Below are 20,971 nucleotides of genomic sequence, written 5' to 3'. Positions count from 1 at the left end.
TACTTAGCAGGTTCAGCTCCATTTTGTCTGCACTGAGTGGATCTGTCAGGTACATGCAAAATATCACATATAAACGTATGCAGACCTATATCCAGCTAGCAAGCGGAGCTTTGTTCTCCTTTTCACATTTTCTTGTAATCCCTTAGCTCCTTGGATGTAAAAAGCCCGTTTAAAATGGAACTTTGCTTTCTCAATTAGCATTGACTATTTTTAAAAAAGTAGTCCTGGACAGCATGAGTAGTAATGTTCCCCAGGAATTACCTCTTTTGGGGACCACAGGAAACCAGATTAGTCTCTGATCTGCTCCAACCATCTCCTTAATCAACCACCATTCACCAGAGCTCATAAAAATATGAAAAACAAAAGCTGCACATAGCGTAAAGTCATCCAGAAACTTTATTATAAGATAAAAATGCACTCACATTTAAAATTCGGTAATAGTGCTGGCCGGTAATACAAACACTTCCGGGTTGACTTCCGGTTACGCGATGACGTACATGGGAACATTACTACTAATGTTGTGTGTGACTTCTCTTTAGTTAGAGGGTCATTCCCATTTGGTAAGTGTCCATTTTGTTAGAAACTGGTGGAAGCTTTAAACCTATCTTTGGATACCCTTACCTTCAGGATCTATTCTGGTGGATGTGGGCTTTTTCACCTAACATTTTTCTTTGGACATTCACTATTTACTTTATATTTATGGGACTTTTATTATTCGAAAGAGTTCTGTGCACATAATTGAATAACCACACATATTTGTATATGGCATATTATTGTTTTATTTATTATATTTCATTTTTTCACTAATTACAATTATGTATATCTACGGGGATATATTATAGGTTTGCACTCTTTAGTGGTGGGAATTAGCGCAGACATTTTTGCTATACAATTTTTATTATGTTTTATATCTCATAGTATGCTTGCAGCTTATTCCATGAATATTGTCATGTCACACGAGTGTGGTTTCTATTGTTTTTAATCCCCCCTTATACTTACCTAAGCCTGATCTCAACCCAGTGTTGTGCACAAGAGCAGCAGCTGTCTTGGCTCTCTCTCTCCACATTGGACATAAAAGCAGCAGGAGAAACTGCTGGCTCCTGCTGCTGTCAATCATAGTCAGTGAAGAGAGAGCGGGAGGTGGGGCCGAGCTGCAGTCTGTGTGTCAATGGACATACAGAGCCTGCCCATGAGCAAGCACACATGAATGCCCCCAAAGCAAGCGGCCAGGAATGCCAGTGGGGGACCCGAGAAGAGGACGAGTGTGGCTGCTCTGTGTAAAACCATTGCACAGAGCAGGTAAGTATGACATGTTTGTTGTTTAAAAATTAGCCTTTAGAATCACTTTGCAGTAATTATTTATGAATTAATTATGTTTTAGTACATAATAAAAACAACAGCAACAAAAACAATATTTTGTTGGTACAATAGGAGTTGATCTAACATATTTTTATCAGTATCAGACAAAAAAAAAATTTACACACCTCACTATGAGGAAACACTACTTAACAGTCAATTTTAATTTGGAATACTTGATTTTAAAGGCAATGCTTGCGCCCAGGACCACATATTGTGCATTTACTTTATTTCCAGACCCTGATTAGCAGTTATCTTGATTGCAAAGACTATTTTTAAAAGAGCTGGGCAGAACTAATTACCCTAATGACTAAGGGAGGAGGTATACTATACAACCTAGTCAAGTCTTTATAGGACCACATTTTTTTTTTTTTACATGAAATGAGTCATTTTTACAATTAAATAAGTTATGCATGATTTGCAGAAACTTTTCAGAAGTCATTTATTCAGACACCTTGGAGCTCTTGTTCAGTTAATTTTCATATAAGATGCTAAAGGGCTGCACAATGCTCTGAGACTTAGGGCTTGTGTCCATGGACACACTTCCTTGTCTTTGTGTACTGCTGTATTTTGTTCTATTCTGCTGAGCAATACTAAGCTGGTGTTGCAATTAGGGTTTCTTAAGAGAAAACTGTTAGGTAGGGTAGGAGAGTGGTGTATTAATATATAATACTTTTGGGGAGTATAATCCCTTGCTCGATGCTAGACCAACAATACTTATAATAGATGGGACTTTAAATATACCTCCAATGGTTATACAATAAACAATATCAATCATTAAAAATAACACATCTTTATACATTAAAAAATACAGTATGTATCATTTCTTAAAAATATAGACAAATCTAACATCAATCCTGTCATAAATGATATGAGAGCTTTAGATTGTAGAGTCCTTGGAGATTGTTAGCATGGGTCGACAAGTTTCACGGGGTGTCCCACTTTCTCGAGACCTTGGATCTTCACCAAGTGGATTTATCACTAAAACAGTATCAGAACATAATATCAGAGAATGTATATTACATGTTTGACAGAAAATAATGTAAGCAGGGGCGGACTGACAACTCATGGGGCCCCGGGCAATAGGGGATCATGGGGCCTCTGTGCCCTTGCCCACACTAAAAAAAGCCTATAAAAAAGGTACCAGGGGCATTTCATGGGGCCCCCTACTGACCCCGGGCCCTCGGGCAGTGCCCGAGTGTTCGAATAGTCAGTCCGCCCCTGACTGTAAGTTGTCATTCCAAAATGGAGAACCATATAATAATTATCTAAAACATCATATTATCTACTCTAAACCCCTCCCAGAGAAGGAAAGTAGGGAAGAAGAAAAAAGGGGGGGGCTACAGAGGAAAGGGGGGAGGATAAAGACGAAGAGGGGGGTATAAGGAGGGAAGAAGAAAGAGGGGAAAATGATGAATCCATTTTCATACCTATGCATGTGTCTCAGATCTTATCAATTACCTGTAACATGCTTCTGATCTTGTGGGCCAGCAAACAAATGTAATGATGAGGGGGAACAGTCCTAGCAAAGCCCACAGGCCCACTTGCTAAACAATATGGGGAGAGATCTAGTATGTTAATTGATTATATTCACTAAGAAGCTCACACAAAAGCTTAGTTTTAATTTAAATCAGTATTGAATATATCTAATGCAATTGCTAATACACCTAAAGTAAAAAAAAAATAGTCTTTGATGCCATCTGAACATTGACTCTTGGAACACAATGAACATGTATTTTATGCAACAACTACATCAGTGTAGATATATTCTTCAACCAGTGGATGGCAGTGTTTATAAATTTGTAGCTGCATCTATGGTATTATATTCTATAAAATAACTATAAAATAGTTATTTGATATTTATAATCTAATTTGAACTGCTCTTCTAAAACAGTTTTTTTTTTGTCATGTGACTGGCACAGCACCAATCAGTGCTGGCCAGACAAAGACTTACACTGTAGAAAGCATACATCAGCAGAGTAATAGAAGCCGCTACCGAAGATCTTTCCCTGCAGATGCCAAAGAACAGAGAAAGATCATGTGACCACACAACAGTGCTGTATGAATACGGTATTTAGAGGATTAAAAAAAACCACAATGGTGTGATATGTATGATCCATGTGAATGAATTATGGCAGTTGACACTTCTCTTCACTTAAAATACATGACAGAGGATTGCAAAGCACTATGGAGCAGCAAAACAGACAGCACAGCAGTTCTGCTTGCTTTGTAGCTTTCTCTCAGCACAGCTGAAATGTCTCATAGCTGTGAAAGGGTGACCAGAGCACTGTCTGCTGGATGGATAAAAGACTATACAATACTTATTTACATTTCTATACTTTTTTATTTATTATAGGTAGTTATATAGTACTGTCAATTCATGCAGTGCTTTACATATATACTATACATTCACATCAGTCACTAACCCTCAAGGGGCATACAATCTAAGATCCCCAAATCACATTCATACATACACATACTAGGGCCAATTTAGACAGGAGCCAATTAACCTACCAGCATGTCTTTGGAGTGTGGGAGGAAACCAGAGGAAACTGGATGCTTGAAAGTCTCTACTGAAGTAATAGGGGAGTTTATTTGCTATCGGATGGCTGGTTATTGGAGGAAGGGAGCCTGGCACAACCCCTTCATCCATAGTTTCACCCTCACCCTGCTGTTTATTTGATTTTTTTATTACAGGTATTTATATAGCTCTAACATTGTATGCAGTGCTATACATACTACACCTTCACATCAGTCTCTGCCCTCAAGGAGCTTACAATCTAAGGTCCCTAACTCACAATCATACATACACATACTAGGGCCAATTTAGACAGGACCCAATTAACTAGCAGCATGTCTTTGGAGTGTGGGAGGAAACCAGAGTACCCAGAAGAAACCCATGCAGGCACAGGGGGAACATGCAAACTCCAGGCAGGTGGTGCCGTGCTTGGGATTCAAACCAAGGACACTAGTACTTCCAGGTGGAAGTGCTAACCATTTAGCCACTGTGTTTAGCCCTCATCATGCACAAGTGCTTGGAAATTATCAAATAATGAAAAAGCCAATAAATCAAAGTACTACTGACAAACGATTCCAAAGTGCTATGGGGTAGCTAAACAGACAGCACAGCAGATGTTGCTTGCTTTGCGTCTCTTTGTCTGATTAAAGCCAACTAGGACATCTGATAAGGGATGTCACTGCTGTGATGACCACATGGTGTTTTTTTTTAAAGAAGGGGGTGTACACATAGCAAGACGAAAACAGGATTTTTGCTTGCATGTGCATATGAACAGGGCTTCACCTCATTCACTAATGTAACTAAAAATTCACTTTACAAAGTAAAAATAGAGTTTACAAAGTAAACATGCACAGTGGCTATAGTAACTTCTCTACGTTTGGTTAACAGTGAGCTTCTCTCAGCACAGCTGAAATATCTGAACAACTGCTAAATGGAGACTAGAGCTCCACCTGCTGGAAAGATAGAAGACTATACAGTATTAATGAACTATACTTCATATTAACATTTATTTCCATTTTTACAGCCCTGATCATAACAATAAAGAAAATAAGTACTAAACCACTCTACCTTTCCTGTCAACTCTTCAATGTGTATGTACTGTGCATACCTGTGTACATAAGTGGTTGGTAATGATCAAATAATGAAACAGTAAATAAAACAAAGTACTAATTACCTGTCTGTGGTGCTGACTCAATGTACTTATATATAAGAACCAAAATGGGCCAAAGAATTTTCAGAAATCATGTGGGAAGCAGCTCAGCTCCATTCTCCTTCGCTGAATGCTGCTGAGTGCAGACAAGATACTGTCAAATGCTAATGTACACTGTGAATTGTTACTAAGGATGTAGAACTCTATTTGCCCACAAGGTGGTGACATTCAGCATTATGCCTTTCCATAGCCTTAATACAAATACTCAGAGCATTCTGGGAGATGTAGTCTGGATGCAAGATATTCTATACATTAAAGCTGAAGTTAAAACTACAAGCACCAGCCAAGGGGAGGAACAATATACAGTGGGGATCGAAAGTTTGGGCACCCCACCTAAAAATTTGTATTAATGTGCATAAAGAAGCCAAGGAAAGATGGAAAAATCTCCAAAAGGCATCAAATTACAGATTAGACATTCTTATAATATGTCAACAAAAGTTAGATTTTATTTCCATCATTTACACTTTCAAAATAACAGAAAACAAAAAAATGGCGTCTGCAAAAGTTTGGGCACCCTGCAGAGTTAATATCTTGTACTGCCCCCTTTGGCAAGTATCACAGCTTGTAAATGCTTTTTGTAGCCTGCCAAGAGTCTTTCAATTCTTGTTTGAGGTATCTTTGCCCATTCTTCCTTACAAAAGTCTTCCAGTTCTTTGAGATTTCTGGGCTGTCTGTCACGCACTGCTCTTTTAAGGTCTATCCATAGATTTTCAATTGTGTTGAGGTCAGGAGATTGTGAAGGCCATGGCAAAACCTTCAGTTTACGTCTCTTGATGTAATCCCCCGTGGATTTCGAGGTGTGTTTAGGATCATTATCCATTTGTAGAAGCCATCCTCTCTTTAACTTCAGCTTTTTCACAGATGGCATCAAGTTACCATCCAAAATTTGCTGAAATTTTATTGAATCCATTTTTCCTTCTACTCGTGAGATGTTCCCTGTGCCACTGGCTGCAACACAACCCCAATGCATGATTGATCCAACCCCATGCTTAACAGTTGGACAGAGGTTCTTTTCATTAAATTCTGTGCCCCTTCTTCTCCAAACGTACCTTTGCTCATTCCGGCCAAAAAGTTCAATTTTAACCTCATCGGTCCACAGAACTTGTTTCCAAAATGCATCAGGCTTGTCTATACAGTTGCAAGAAAAAGTATGTGAACCCTTGGGATTACGTGGAGTTTTGCAAGAATTGGGCATAAAATGTGCTCTGAATGTCATCTAAGTCACAACAATAGAAGAACACAGTCTGCTGAACATAATACTACACAAAAATTAGATGTTGCCATGGTTTAATTGCACATAACATGTAAACATTCACAGTGCAGGGAGGAAAAAGTATGTGAAGCCCTAGCTTAATGACTTCTCCCAGAGCTAATTGGAGCCAGGAGTGAGCCAACCTTGACTGCAATCAGTTTGATGATATTGGATGTGTTGCTGACAGCTGTCCTGCCCTTAAAAAACACACACCTGTTTTGGGTTTACTGGTTTCAAGAAGCACTGTGTGATGTGAACCATGCCTTGCAGAAAAGAGCTCTCAGAAGACCTACGATCAAGAATTGTTGACTTGCATGAAGCTGGAAAGGGTTACAAAAGTATCTCCAAAAGCCTTGATGTTCATGTGTCCACGGTAAGACAGACTGTCTACAAATGGAGAAAGTTCAGCACTGTTGCTACTCTCCCTAGACGTGGTCGTCCTGTAAAAATGACTGCAAGAGCACAGTGCAGAATGCTGCATGAGGTAAAGAAGAATCCCAGAGTGTCAGCTAAAGACCTACAGAAATCTCTGGCACATGCTAACATTTTTGTTGACACATCTACAATAAGGAAAACATTAAACAAGAATGGAGTACATGGGAGGACACCACGGAGGAAGCCATTGCTGTCCAAAAAGAATATTGCAGCACGTTTGAAGTTTGCAAAAGAGCACCTGGATGTTCCACAGCACTACTGGCAAAATGTACTGTGGACAGATGAAACCAAGATTGAGTTGTTTGGGAAGAACACACAACACTATGTGTGGAGAAAAAAAGGCACAGCACACCAACATCAAACCTCATCCCCACTGTAAAACATGGCGGAGAGAGCATCATGGTTTGGGGCTGCTTTGCTGCCTCAGGGCCTGGACGGATTGTTGTCATTGATGGGAAAATGAATTCCAGAGTTTATCAAGACATTTTGCAGGAAAACGTACGACCATCTGTCCGCCAACTGAAGCTCCGCAGAGGATGGGTGATGCAACAGGACAATGACCCAAAGCATACAAGTAATTCAACAAAACAATGGCTGCAACAGCAGAGAATACGCCTTCTGGAGTGGCCCAGTCAGAGTCCTGACCTCAACCCGATTGAAATGCTGTGGCATGACCTTAAGAGAGCGATTCACACCAGACATCCCAAGAATATTGCTATACTGAAACAGTTTTGTGAAGAGGAGTGGTCCAAAATGACTCCAGATCATTGTGCCGGTCTGATCTGCAACTACAGGAAACGTTTGGTTGAGGTTATTGCTGCCAAAGGAGGGTCAACCAGTTATTAAGTCCAAAGGTTCACATACTTTTTCCTCCCTGCACTGTGAATGTTTACATGTTATGTGCAATTAAACCATGGCAACATCTAATGTTTGTGTAGTATTATGTTCAGCAGACTGTGTTCTTCTATTGTTGTGACTTAGATGACGTTCAGAGCACATTTTATGCCCAATTCATGCAAAACTCCACGTAATCCCAAAGGGTTCACATACTTTTTCTTGCAACTGTATGTTCATTTGCAAAGTTCAAACGATGATTTTTGTGGTGAGGACATAGAAGAGGTTTTCTTCTGATGACTCTTCCATGAAGACCATATTTGTACAAGTATCTCTTTATAGTGGAATAGTGTACCACAACTGCAGTGTCTGCCAGATCTTTCTGGAGGGATCGTGCAGTCAAACGTGGGTTTTGAATTGTTTTTCTGACAATCCTGCAAGCTGTTCTGTCTGATATTTTTCTTGGTCTTCCAGATCTTGCTTTAACTTCCACTGTTCCTGATGACTGGCATTTCTTAATTACATTCCGAACAGAGGATATTGACATCTGAAAACGCTTTGCTATCTTCTTATAGCCTTCTCCAGCTTTGTGAGCGTCAACTATTTTCAGTTTCAGTTTTCTAGACAACTGCTTAGAAGAACCCACGGTGCTGATTGTTGGGGCAAGGTCAGATGAGTCTGGGCATTTAAAACCTTTGAGATTGACATAACCTGGTCTTCTCAGACGATGATTGAGAACAATCCATGACACTGGCAGGTCTCAGCTTTGCAAAGGGGGCAGTGCATGCTATAAATTCTGCAGGGTGCCCAAACTTTTGCAGACGCCATTTTTTTGTTTTCTGTTATTTTGAAAGTGTAAATGATGGAAATAAAATCTAACTTTTGTTGACATATTATAAGAATGTCTAATCTGTAATTTGATGCCTTTTGGAGATTTTTCCATCTTTCCTTGGCTTCTTTATGCACATTAATACACATTTTTAGCTGGGGTGCCCAAACTTTCGATCCCCACTGTAAAAGAAAAAACCCACTAAGGAGTTGGAGAGAGATGTGACAATTGGAAGGAGTGTGAGCCGTGCTGTCCAGACCAGGCAAGGTTGAGCTGAAGTTAACAGAGCTGTTAGTGAGCGGAGCCAAGGAGCAGCTACTCTGGGGAGATCCTTCAACATCCGAAGCTTTTATATAAAGCGCTTGTATCCAGATCACCACAGCCACCTTGCTATTTAAAAATGGCCCCCCCCCCATTGAATGACAACTTGCATGCTTAGCAGACAGAAGGATTGGGTGACAGGGTCACCAACTCACACTTCACTACAAAACATTAAAGTTAGTTCTTGTTGCCACACAGGCCTACCTGGGTTATGGTCATTTACTGATGCTGTCCATAATAAGAGTTAAAACACACTTTTGCCATCCATGACTGTAAGCTGCCTCCTTTTACACTAAAGCTGCCCCTGAACCCAGACTTCCAAACTGGATTATCATTTCTCTTCCTGCTTTGCACACTCTTGGCTTCAACAAAATTTACCTTTGCTTAGCCATTTACAAAAAGTCATTCCTACTGACTAACTCCAGTCCTTCTTTATGCAAGTTTCTCATTCAATTCACATCTTAAAGTGAGTGTCCCCATTAACTTCACATCTTAAAGTGAACCTCCTCATCTTAAAGCAGCATCATCCTGCTTTGTGAGCCAACATAAAGGGCCCCAATTGAGCCGGCAGAATGTTACATCAAAGGACTATTCAAACTCAAGGGTCTGCCTGGTAGCAGCACTGGTGTGCAGGAGATTTGACAGACTTTCAGGCCAAAGCGTAGCACTACCAGCTGAGAGCTGCTAAGTGAAATAGCCTATCGCCTTATTGGTAGTCATCTGAAGTCACTTGGAGTGTGATCTCCCAGAGACCTTATGTTTACGCTCTTGGTACTGCAGTACATATTTAGCCTCACTTTAAAGGCACTGTGTTAACTGCACTGTATTGTCATTGCCTTCTCCTTGCGTGTTAGCTTTGAATATTTGAACTACTGTATTACCTTATCACTCTAGTTTTGCCAAAACAACACATTTACTTTACCACAGTCAGTATGTGCTCTTCCTAACTGCCAGGAGGTCCCAGCAAGGGTATTCTGGTGGTGTCAGCAGGAGTGAGGTTTCGCCTAGGGCCAAGGAAAAGAGCAGTGGATCCAATACTACCAGCGGCTCCTACGGGGGTAGAGCTACACTAAGCTGAACTAATCTTGAAGCGTCTCAGCTCACCAGTACATTAGGGCCTGTGGAGGCTGTGATCTGCCAATACGCAGCTGGCACTATACATACAGAAAATATGTAGAACCAACAGTACTCCAAACATTGCTGTGAAGAAGGATGCACTTTATTTTTCACAGCATAATGGTAGCAATATATCAAGCTTGTTCAATGTCTTTTTGCCTAATGTAACAGCTTTATAGTATGTCTTATAAGGTTGATGGTTCTTCATGTTTCCCTAAACCTGAACGCTGGTCATTTTGATGCTACCCATAAATTCATGAATTATTGTTCTCTTAGTCTTTTCAGAGGTCTAATGCAGAAACACACTTACTTTTCCTCACTTCCATGGCAGCCTTTACTTTTCTTCACTACTGAAGTGGAATCTGGATGAGGTCTCGAGATCATTATTTCCACAATGCTGTTGGCAAGTGGCGCAACCGCATGATAGGGAGAAGAGGAGCAGTTTTGCAGGGCCGATCGTCCATCCTAGTTTGGATGATGGTGACATTCCTCTGCATTACATCATCCAGAGTTATCAGTAATTCGTGATTATATGGGAAATGGAGCACTCCAATAAATATAACCGTTTGTTATAACTAACCTGGTTTAGCGTTAACTATAATCCAATCTTAATATGAACGCATTGATGTGTCTGTCTCATCTTCTGAGTAATTTCTCAGCAAGCTGTAAAATAATACTCGATCATTTGAGGTTTACGCAGGTTGTGCACAGTAGTAATACTACATATTGCAAGAGTATTCGTGGTATTAATAACACCTAACCAGATTTTTCCACTAGGAACATGTAAGGAGAAAACTGATTGATTGCTTTGAATGACACAGTGTTTTCCTAACATTTTCACATACTATATATGGGCTGTACCGCGTCTCAGATTTGAAAAAATATTTTATAGTGCCACTGGATCAATGTTCCTCTGGTTTTAAAGTATTAAACATTAAAGTGTTCCTAAACCCAGGACCCTGCGTTCATTATATCTGGTCTCCCACAGTACACAGAACATGGAAATGAAATTATTTTAGTAAATATAAACTGCTAAATACGTTTTCTCATCAGCAGTTAGAGCAGTCTTGTGACTTCTATCAGTGTCCAGCAGAGCTCTGCTAAAGCTTGTAGGAAGAGTTTTTTTTAGGAGGATGCAGAACCCCTGACCTCTTTCTGGACAATGCTGATTGGTCCTGTGCTAATCACACGCCCTCGCTCAAGGAAAAAAAAAACCTCTGCAGCAATACACACCAAACTGAGAATGTGCAGAGTGACTCCGCACAATATGTCATATCAGGAGATAAGAGGGGGACATTGGAAGAAGGGATCGGAGAAGACAAGTTCAAACACCATTTTTACACAATGCAGAGGATTAACCCCTTAGGTTCCACAATGAAGCCTGTTTTACTGCATATACAGACTGATTTTACTGTTGTGGGTTTAGTAACACTTTAATACTAATGAGTATTCTAGTAGAGTTCTAAGGGTTCGACACTTTGAAATGCTAACCCACCCAAAACTAAAGTTTTAGTGCATTAGTTTCAGTTGTTTAAATTAAAGTTTTAGCTCTTAGTACATTGGCTTAATTTTTTCAAATCAACATTGTAGCTTAGTATTTTTAGGAACCTGGTAGTGAGATCTCTATACTTCTACTCACAACTAACTTGTCATGGGTATAATGAGAAATCAGCATTTTTCATGCGTTTTACATGATAGAGAATTGAGCTGTGGGGATGGGGGGGTCTCCTTTGCTACAGCAATAGAGTGGATACTTTATTACTGGTAGAGTCTACTGCCTTACATGAAAGGATATTGAAGACCTGACAGAGCAGCAGTACTGTTGTGGACAGCTAAAGTGCTGCTGACTCAAACTTTATCCCAGTGTTTCTCAACCTTTTTTCAGTCAAGGCACCCTTTAAAATTACGGACAGTCCCGAGCAGGGGCGGACTGACCATTTGGAAACTCGGGCACTGCCCGAGGGCCCGGGGTCAGTAGGGGGCCCCATGAGATGCCCTGGTACCTTTTTCATGGGCTTTTTTGAGTTTGGGCAAGGACACATGGGCCCCATGATCCCCTATTGCCCGGGGGCCCCATGAGTTGTCAGTCCGCCCCTGGTCCCGAGGCACCCTTTAAAATTATGGACAGTCTTGAGGCTCCTTAAGAGTGTCCATAATTTTAAAGAGGCATTCATTCTAAAATGTGAAAAACTATTCTAATAGTTTTATTAAACACAGCAACATCCACACATGTAGGACACCCAACGTTAGATGTGATTTATTCTTTCAAAGCAAATACACTTCTGCACACTGGTACTGACTAGTATACCGGTGTTTCTCTTCTCCTTCAATTTTTCTCCATCACTGAGCTAATGTGACCCCTAGCACTGATGGAGAGGGGCAGGGGAGGGTCAAACTAGGATGCTGTGCAGGCAGCTGACATCCTCCTTAACTTATGATATCATTGGTTGTCAGGATGCTGGCGGCTAGAAGGTCGTAGTGGTGAAAACCTGTGGCTTTGTGTAACTAAAAGGCAGGTTTGTTTTACCCCACACGCTGGTTTGTACACAAGTTTTGGGCAATTTTTAGACATTTTTCCAAGGCACCCCTGAAGAAACCTCAAGGCACCCTTGAAGAAACCTCAAGGCACCCCAGGGTGCCTGGTACCCTGGTTGAGAAAGGCTGCTCTATCCTACCCTCATTGCTTATTTGAAGAGAGATTGGTAATGGCTATGAAACCAGTTAGGTTGATGTCATATGATTTATCCTACCTACCCACCTTCTTATGAAGTCCGTACCCCACTGGTCAGACAAGTACAATATTTAATTCTTGCTGATCCCTTGCTATCAAGCAAGATTCTGCAACATTGAACTCCAGAGAGGTAGAGACTTCTTTAAGGGAGGTGGTTTCCCTACTTGGACACCCCTTTGACATCACAGATAACAACCACAGTAATAGACTTTTTTTTTACCATCCTTATTGACGTAATCAGAATAATATATTAATTAATATAAAATAATATTTCTTTAAGATCTGTCAAGCTATTTTTTTTTGTAAATTCCTATGGTCGAACTGGAAAGCTATACACATTGTTTTTAGATGTCTTCCTTGTAAGTAAGGATCATACTAGCTTTTGACACATCTTGCAGCCACTAGCTGGGTCACTCTGCAAAGGTGACAAAGTATCCCAGCTTTAATCAAAGACTTAGTGATAGATACACACCCTGTGGCAGGGTTCTGCTTACCTGTCCAGCTGAATCAGTGGTAGACAGTAGCAGCTGGGCCCTGCAGTGTCTCATATCCTGAGCTGCAGTCATTACAAATACAGTGTGTACAGACAGAAAGGTAAAGATTTGAGAACACGACCCCAAGCCTTCTCCAAATGTTGTAATGTGATAGGAAACTGCTTTCTTATAGTAACACATGTATTGATAGTAGATTAAACTTACATAGGCTCCTGTACTGTATTGTACTTCACAGGCATAAATGATGTGTTCTGAAAAACAGAGTTTTATAATATCACATTTATCATAAATAATGATAATATTTTCTATATTTATATACAAATGTTATAATTTAATGTTGGAGTAGCTGTTTCATTACCATAAAATGTAACTTATACTGTATTTTGAAATATAAATTAGTCATCACTTACACTGGAAGAGCCACATCTGGATATCAGGATAACATCACATTTTTCTTTGTTTCATGTTAAAAATGTATATTTCGTAAGGAAAAATACCCTCCAAATCTTATTCTGCAATTAAAAGAATATTGGAGATTATCCTAAAGACACCCTGTGAGCAAATATAACGTATAGCACCACCCCGGAAGGAGATGCTTGTTAACTTTGGGTTCTCTGTTCTGTTCCTTGACTTCAAGAACAACCACAGCCCCTCTGAGACACCTGGTTAAAGCGGAGCTCCACCCAAAAGGGGAAGTTCTGCTTTAAGGACTGCTCCCCCGCTCACCATTAAGAATTGGCACCTTTGGGGGGCGGGGGGGGAGCAGGTACCCGAATTTGACCGATACCCGCTCCCACTTCCAGTCCGATCTCCTAGGCGAATGGAAGCGGAAGGTGTCCTCCCTCCCTCTCTGTAGTCTTTTGGGACACGTGACAGGTCCCAGAAGACTACAGGACCATACATGAAGTGCAGTGCTACTCGTGCATGCGCAGTGCGTACCCAGCTGTGAAGCCACAATCTATCACAGCCGGGTGCCCACACTGAAGATGCCGGCCTTCTGGAATACAGGAGGGCCGGTGAAACGGGCTGCAGGGGACACACTGCGGGACCGAGGGACAGGTAATTGGCTGTTTTTTAAAAGTCAGCAGCTACAGTTTTTGTAGCTGCTGACTTTTATTTTTTGACAGGGTGAGTGGAACTCCGCTTTAACTAAAAATCACTGCGAACATTGATAAATACACAAGTATAAAATACCTTTCATCTGGCTTTGGGTTACTACCAGTAAATAGACACACATCAGTTTAGTGGTAAATGTGCTTAATCTATTGATACGGGTTAGAAAAAATGGCAACTTGTACATAATGAGCACCAGCTGATTATAACACAGTCTGCTAGACAGAATAGTAACTATGTTAAATTGGCAAAAATCAGATTTTATACCCCTAACTAGAATCAGAAGGATGAGTTAGTAAATCAGCAATAAACAATGTTATTAAATGTTAAATGCAATATAAATAACATAAAGACTACACTAGGTTAGAGTACACTTTAAGGGACTGGCTGGAATTCACTGTCTCTTAAGAGGTACCTCTTTTGGATGGAAAACTCGGGGTGGTCACAAATGTAAATAGGAGTGTAAGGATATAGTGCACTTGGAAAGTTAAATAATTACTTATTATAATTATTATACAGGATTTATATATAGCCAACAGTTTGCTCAGCGCTTTACAATATAAAGGGAGACAATGCAGCAACGATACAGTTCAATACAAGAGAGTTAGGAGAGCCCATTAACCACTTGCCAATCATGCTATAGCCGAATTACAGCTACAGTGCAGTTGTCCAGTTCTGGGAGGGCATCATATGACGTCCATCCAGAACGCACCCTCCCGCGCGCCCCCAGGGGTGCACACCCAGCGATCTCTGTGATCGCTGTGTCCTATGGACACAGCTGATCACGTGATGTGGTAAACGGCCAATCACAGCGGCCTTTTACCATGTGATCAGCTGTGTCCAATGACACAGCAGATCACTGGTAAATGCAGTTGCTGGTTATCGGCTGCATTTTCCTCACGCTGTCACCGGCAATTGTCAGAGGATGGATCGACACCAACCATCAGGGCCCTGATGAACAGTGCCCAGCAGTGCCACCCACAAGTGCCCAGCAGTGCCATCCACCTGTGTCCATCAGTGCCTAGTAGTGCCACCCACCTGTGCCTACCATTGCCCCCATCAGTGCCACCCATCAGTGCTGCCCATCAGTGCCATCCATCAGTGCCCAGCAGTGCCGCCAGTCAGTGCCCACCAGTGCCATCAGTCAGATCCATCAATCAGTGCCATCCATCAGTGCTGCCTATCAGTGCCCATCAGTGCTGCCTATCAGTGTCCATCATTGTTGCATATCAGTGCAGCATCATCAGTGCCACCTCATCAGTGTCAGCTCATCAGTGCCGCCTATCAGTGCTGTCCATCAGTGCCCATCATTGCTGCCTATCCGTGCCACCTCATCAGTGCTGCCTATCAGTTCCCATCAGTGCTGCCTATCAGTGCAGCCTCATCAACGCAGATCAGTGAAGGAGAAAAATTACCTGTTTGCAAAATTTTATAATATAAACTTTTTTTTTAAATTTTTTGCTTTTTTTTTGTTTATAGTGCAAAAAAGAAATCAGCCAGCGGCGATTAAATACCACCAAAAGAAAGCTCTATTTGTGTGAAAAAAATGGGCAGCAACTGTTAGGGCAGTCTTTAGTCCTGACCCTTCAGCTGGGTAAACGTTAGGGCACATGTTAAGGCAGTCAATAAGGTCTGCAGGCAGTATTAGTGCTGTGGGGTACAGGTGCGGACTGACAACTCATGGGGCTCCTGTGTCCTTGCCCAAATTCAAAAAAGCCCATGAAAAAGGTACCAGGGGCATCTCATGGGGCCCCCTACTGACCCCAGGCCCTCGGGCAGTGCCCGAGTTTCCAAATGGTCAGTCCGCCCCTGGTGGGGTAGCTTGTAGGTAGTTCCTAATGGCTCAGCTTCTTACACCCTGATCACATCAAAGCCGATTTTGAAATCGTGCGACTTACAGTGAAGTCGCATGATTTCACAAACGGGTGACCTACCAATTTCCAAGACTTTGACACAGATGTCTCTACTTTAGAAATTGACCAAGTCAAAATGCATTAATATGAAAGCTCTAATAGCGGACAATAGAGTGCAACTTGGCATACAATTTGCAAGTTGCCTGGCATGCAAATTGCATGCCAAATTGCACCCGATGTGACCGGGGGCTAGTGGTGGTAACGAGCAGCAGCTACAAGGCCCTCTCACCAGACCCAGGGACACAGCAACAGTGATCTCTCCGATTTGGTATCTGCTCACTCTGGGTTGCCAGTGGTAGGCAGCTTCGTTCCTCCACTATAACTGGTCACACTCTGGTTGTCCCTCACATGGCAATGGCCTTCCACTGAAACAGGCTCTTTCTCTCATAAATGGAGCTCCTGAACATGGTCCTCTCACATTCCTCTCATGTCAGACTCTCCCCAGAGTAGAACTGACTGAGAAGAAAACCTTTTTCTGGTTCGGTCTTCCTTACTACTGATTGGTCCATTGCTGTTGCTAGGAGACAGTCCTCACAGACAGTCCTCTTTTGTATTTAAACACTGCACTGTGGACAGGAGGAGGGGGCAGCGGCAAGTCACACAGACAACCTGCAGCTTACCTCTCCATTGTCACAGTACAGCGACAACTGGTGGAGAGGGCAGGCAGATGAGCAGATAAAGCTGGCCTTACAAGTTTTTTAAGAACCTGACCAAATTCACTCTGTTGTTGTCCCTGTCAACACGCTACCATCCAACATCCTTTGACTGAAAAATTCAACCAAAAAATTGTTGGCCAAACAGCAGTTGCATCTAATCAGATGCAGTCGCTGTTTTGGTATTCTGACAGCCGTTGGTGTCAGCTGTCAAAATGAATTAGCCACAGTAGGAGATTTGGAACCAAAATCTAACTCGGTATGACCAGCTTTAAAGGCTTCATACTCAAACTCTTCCAGGTCCTAAGTCAATTTCAGGATCTCACAGCACAGGGAGTGTGCAAGAGCTGCACAGAAACACTAATGTGGAACTGGTGTTATAGAACAACAATGGGCAGCTGGGAGATGCAGCCATTCAAATGATAATGAATTAAAATGATGGCAGCTTCTATAAGGGTTCTTATACAGGGGCTGGGTTTTTTCAAGAACAGATCCCCTACTGAATTGGAGCAAAGTAGGATGGGTGTTACTTTTGTGACATCTGTGTCTGTTTTTTTTGTCTGCATTTTGACAGTAGACTACGGCAGACCTATGTTGGATCTATGGGATGCCAGCTATAAATGGACCACTGGACAGGCTTCCTCTGATCCATCACATTTAGGTCCATTGTTTCCTGACCTGGATGAACTCAGAGGTAGGTGGATGTGAACGAACACAAGTCTGTTTACATCTGTTTGAATCCACCTGCATGGAGCTTCCTATCAGGTCAGCCTGAAAAACTGATAGGTGGACCTGATCAAAAAGCCTATGTCAAAGTGGTCAAACACTGTAACACATCAACCATTTGATTCAACAGTAGTACTATTATTGAGTAGTATGCCTTTTCATGCAGTTGTAGCACCCTTTAGTGTGCTACTAGAATAGTGTAGGCAAATGTATTTTGTATGACTCATGGTAACTGTGTGAGTCTGTGATTAAGGTCAGGTTACTGCAGTTCCACCTGGATGGCTTAAGTTGAGACTCTATCGCCTCCACTTGGTTCTGGAGGATCAGTGGAATCTTCTAGAAGCCAGTAGGCAGAAGAGATGGAGACCTAATCTGCATGTTTATGGGAATCTAACTAATCCCACGTTTGGAGGTCCTGGTAACCAGCCCATAAATATGGGATAGTCAGGCTGGCAGGGGAGCTTGGTGAAAGATGGAGTGCCGAGGAAACTATCAGTGACCTGGGAGGGGTCTCCTAGGTCTGGGGGGCGGGGGGGGGGCTGGCCTTCAGGATGGGCTTGGGCTGGCTCAGGAGGGTCCATTCAGCATTACTGCATGAACCGGGTCAAGGTCTGGAAGCAGTGGGATCAAGGAGGACAGAGTGAGTATGCTAGCACATCCTGGAATTCACAAGGGGAGAGACTGCCATCCGTAGCAAGCTTTCTAAAGACAGCACTTTAGTTTATCCTTTTTCCTTGTTGTGGGAGATCCTCAGAGCAGCCAGGAGGGCTGGTAGTGTCTGCAGGCTGTGGAGCTGGGAGCAGTTCTACAGGGGAGAGGAGACATCTCTGCATGTAGTTTACAAGAAGCTAAGTTGATTTCAGGGGGGGTTGCGAGCCCCTCATCCATAAGGGGCTGTTGCTACTGACCTGCAAAGACTGGCAGCTTTAAAGGAAAAGAATAGTCCAGGATCTGTTTCTGTAAATAGGAAGAAAGTTGTCCCTGAGCATTGATTTAGTCAAGTTGGGCATCCCATAATCACTATTGCCCTATCCAAGTTATTTTCCCCTAATAAAATAATAAAAACCCAAGTTCATGGACTGTTCATTGACTGTCAAAAGGGGGGAGAATATTGGAGTTTACTCGGGTGTTGGGTCACTCCCAATTAAATAATACACTAGTGCCACATCCTAGTTAACCAGACAAAAAAGGAGAAAAGGACAAGGGGAAGAAGTGCACTTCTTCCCCTTGTCCTTTTCCCCTTTTTTGTCCTGTTCACTGACTGTGGCTGAAAGTGTGGAAAATGCATGTTGCCTGACTGTGCAGAGCTTAGGGGTACCAAGAAACACAGCGGCCCTCACGACGGTAGTGCTAAACAGTATTAAAATGAGAGAAATCATATTCATACAGGGCCACCCTCATTTTTCCCAAAATGCAAAGGTCGGTGACAGATTGGTCAGATTTAAATCTCATGTTTGTGCAAGGCAGCAGAGAGGTGCACACTGAGAAGAGAAAACAGTCCAGTTTAAGACACAACACAATACATACTTTTGTGCTCTCCTTGCCTACTAAAGTGTGAAGGTTTTGTGGTAGGCAGGGAAATAAAGACCCATCAACTGGTCATTAAAGCTTGTTGAGCTACCCATTGAGGAATGTGTAGACTTCATTTTTGAATTAAGACAAAGCTTTTGTAATAAGGCATTCATTTATTTATTGAAATCTGTACTATCATAAATTAGGAAATGGCTTAATCACCATATTCTACACATACAGAATAAAAGAAGTTTATTATCTCTAAGAGTGTAAGCTCCAAGGAGCAGGGCCCTCCTAACCCTCTTGTATTGAACTGTATCGTTGCTGTATTGTCTCCCTTTATATTGTAAAGCGCTGAGCAAACTGTTGGCACTATATAAATCCTGTATAATAATAATAATTAACCCAAGAATGAAGGGAAAGGTAAAACTGGTGTGGCTCAAAGAATGAGAGAGATGCAACTTGCTGTCAACATGTGATGCTCCCACCCTGCTCCAGCCTTGTCACTTTCATCAGCCAGTCCACGTGCCTTGACCCATGATGATTTATGGTGGCTACAGTGCAATTGATGCTGCCCTAGCCAGTGGAAAGGAGGGGGCAGGGGACTGCTAAATGGTAGCTATGTCATTAGTTTAAACAGAGGTTAAAGGTGATCAATAGCAAGGTTTTCATGTCCCATTGATCATCCCCTGCTGTTTATTTCTCCTTCTCCTTCCAATCCCTGGGCACTTTTAGCAACCGGTAATTACAGGTCCAACAAGTGTTCTGCTCAGCTGATAATCAAACACAAGACTATTGATTTCCAACGCGTCCCCTAATGACTTCATGCGAGGGCCACAGTTATCCATCATAAGTTTACAAACATACTTCTTTTAATGCTGGAAGAAAGAATATGTTCAGTTTCTCCAAGCAATTTGATTTGGAGTGGTTGAAAATTTTGCTTTTGAAGTCTGCAGTAGACTTTTGGATATATGATTTATTACTAATAAAAATAAAGTCAAACAGCAAAATCAGTTTTATAAGAACATCTGTCTTGTATACATGTCTGAAGCCGTATCTGTATAAGAGTCTTAACATATCTCATAGCTAATACAAAAGCACACATACATACAAGTACACAATTACACAGTAAAGACTTCTGGAAGTATACTCCCAATGACATTGTAAGGTGCTTTCTGGATTTATGCTGCAGTACAAAAGAGAATTTAATAGTCATCTATTTAATCACATTAATTTTAGCACAACAGCAGTTTTTGCAGGATAGCATTAGTAACTAATTGTTTTCACCTGTTGCGGTCGATAGCCAATATTCTATGAAATTATGCCCGTGATTAGGAACATTTTGGTAGTAGAAATAAGTTTCCAGCCTATACAACATATTTAACAAGCCCAACTGAAGGATTCCATGGCCCTGTCATTCTCCACTGTTTGTTACTCATTTCTACTGCCAATGTGAGGACACCAGGCTTAATGCTGGCAGTCTATGGCAGGATTACAGTCTTAAAGAAACCCTATTACCTAATTGCAGTAAAAGCACAAGAAAATCAAGTATTTTCAATGCTTACTTGCAGTTCTTTCTCCAGAAACTATTTTCTATTCACTTGCAACGTGACTTTAATATTGCCAACAAAATTGACTAGTCAGTTTCCTAGCACAGTCCTCCTTCCTTGCACAATATAGTCCTCTTTTGGGAGTATCTAATTATTGTCATTGCTGGCTTAACTTGTCTAGCACTTCCTTATTTATTTATTTCAGGTACTTATATAGCACTGTAAATTTATGCAGCGCTTTACATATATATTGTACATTCACATCAGTCCCTAACCCTTAAGGGGTGTACAATCTAATGTCCCTTACTTACATTCATACACATTCTGGGGCCAATGTAGACAGGAGCCAATTAACCTACCTGCATATCTTTGGAGTTTGGGAGGAAACTGGAGTTCCCAGAGGAAACC

General features: G+C 41.6%; 1 long non-coding RNA gene across 1 annotated transcript; it reads right to left on the bottom strand.

Moving 5' to 3' along the window:
* Positions 1-378: 378 nt before the first annotated feature.
* On the bottom strand, positions 379-10,651 carry LOC149452939 (uncharacterized). Its single transcript, XR_016314743.1, has 2 exons — positions 10,182-10,651; positions 379-2,337 (listed from the first exon to the last, which is right to left on the bottom strand). It is a non-coding gene; the product is annotated as an uncharacterized LOC149452939 (long non-coding RNA).
* Positions 10,652-20,971: the final 10,320 nt, after the last annotated feature.

This window comes from Staurois parvus, unplaced genomic scaffold (assembly GCF_062004578.1).
Source record: "Staurois parvus isolate SC_StPar_1 unplaced genomic scaffold, SC_StPar_1.0 ptg000454l, whole genome shotgun sequence".
Lineage (NCBI taxonomy): Eukaryota > Metazoa > Chordata > Amphibia > Anura > Ranidae > Staurois > Staurois parvus.
Note: the sequence above shows the minus strand (reverse complement) of the source record. Positions and strands in the feature narration are given on the sequence as shown.